This window comes from Pseudophryne corroboree, unplaced genomic scaffold, assembly GCF_028390025.1.
Source record: "Pseudophryne corroboree isolate aPseCor3 unplaced genomic scaffold, aPseCor3.hap2 scaffold_221, whole genome shotgun sequence".
In the NCBI taxonomy this organism is placed as follows: domain Eukaryota; kingdom Metazoa; phylum Chordata; class Amphibia; order Anura; family Myobatrachidae; genus Pseudophryne; species Pseudophryne corroboree.
This window is the reverse complement of record NW_026968857.1, coordinates 190,606-191,481: the sequence shown is the minus strand read 5'-3', so window position 1 is coordinate 191,481 and position 876 is coordinate 190,606.

The window sequence follows — 876 nt, the reverse complement described above, 5'->3', positions numbered from 1 at the left end:
ACAGGCCGGGGTCCGGCAGGGGTCCTTTTGTGGCCCGATCACCTTGCTTAGAGCGAGGGCAGGAGAGTGCAGCCAGAGTCTTTGCTTTCTATGTGCGGCACCATCTTCCCGAAGAGATCACCGGGAAGATAGTGCCTCTTCCACTGGCTACAGCACAGGTATACTGGGGTGGGGTAGCAAACTGGGGGCCCCAATGGGCCCCTCCAGCAGTCCCTCTACCAAAACACGTCTTTTGGTGGTTTTGCGGTGTTGTTATAACTACATGGTGACGATACTGTAGCACAGAGATTTTCAACCATTTACAACTCACGTCACACAGAACAAGATTTAAATATTGACAAGGCACACTGAAATATAATGGTGATGCATGGTGCAGTATCGTGTCCTAGGATGTCATGTCGCAGCTTCTCCATAGGTAACGCCTGAACAGGCCCGGTGACAGGGGGGACAAAGGGGACACTTGTTCAGGGCTCCAAGTATTAAGAACAGAAATAATGGGGCCACAGTGCCAATATTGCTTTTTAAAGTGTATCCACCAACTGCTCAATTTAAGCAGGAAAACAATTAACAGGCCAACTAAACCCTCCCCCCTCCTTTTACCCCATCACTTTGTCCAGTCCCTGTGGTCCATACTGTATTGCCATTATTATGCATGTTGCTGTGCTGGCCCTTTTCTGAATGTCCCTGCCACCGCCACCGAAGAGCTGGATAGCCCAGTATGAAAACCACCTGCTGGCCTCACTGACGGTCCGAGTCAAAGGCTCCATTTTTTTTAAAGATCCCTCTGCCAAGTTAAGGGGGGTTGAGGGGGCCCCAGAGATATCAGTGCACTGGGCCCCGAGATTTCTGTTGCTGGCCCTGACCCTCAGGGGCGTA